An 865-nucleotide genomic window follows, 5' to 3' on the forward strand; every position below is an offset into this window, starting at 1 on the left:
CACAGCTGTTGTAGGGATACAGTAGAGCAAATATGTGCATTAGCAAAATAAGGGTTGGAATGAAAAATGTGCTTCACAGCTAAAATATGAGCCATGCTTTGTGACTATCAAGCTTAATGTATGTGGGGTAATTATTGTCCCAATTAAACTTAGGGACATCACTTTCCGCCATGACAAGATTTTTGTTCAAAAGAGACTTCCTTCATAATTAAAAATCCATTAAAAGCAGAAATGACTCTCGAAGCTAACATGGACAATATTTTACACACATGCATAAAGCCCATTTTTCCTAATGTGTAGCTCAATTGTGTATATTTTCACTAGTATCCACACTGGTCTGTGATTAATAGTAAATAGTTCATTCTTAAACATGCATGTCATTTTTCGAATCCTGTATCTGAAGATGGACTATTTTATTAAAAAATATCCTTTTTTAAATGTTTGCATTTAATTGCTTGTTTATAAGGATATTTTGCCGTTTGCAACATTATTTCAGTCATATCATGGCAACCATTTAACACTTTGCATGCTGGGTAATTTGTCTTCTGCTAAAATGTCGTCTGCTGAATTTCTAAAATTAGCATTTCCTTCGATTTTTTTCAAAGAATATAATCCGAATAGCAAACAGTTTGGATCCTGATGAGACGCCACAGAACGTGGTGTCTCATCAGGATCCAAACTGTTTGCAAAGGCCTTTAAAATCCGGTTCCCGCACTGAAAGGGTAAACCTACTCACACTTTTCCTTTGTAACCTGGTTTATCAATACTAAGTGGGAATACTTCAGCCAGTAACTGACAACCACCAATTTGGTACTTCAGTGAACCAATGCCTCAGATCACATGTAATGATACTAAACTTTAAACG

This window comes from Dreissena polymorpha, chromosome 4 (genome assembly GCF_020536995.1).
Source record: "Dreissena polymorpha isolate Duluth1 chromosome 4, UMN_Dpol_1.0, whole genome shotgun sequence".
NCBI lineage: Eukaryota > Metazoa > Mollusca > Bivalvia > Myida > Dreissenidae > Dreissena > Dreissena polymorpha.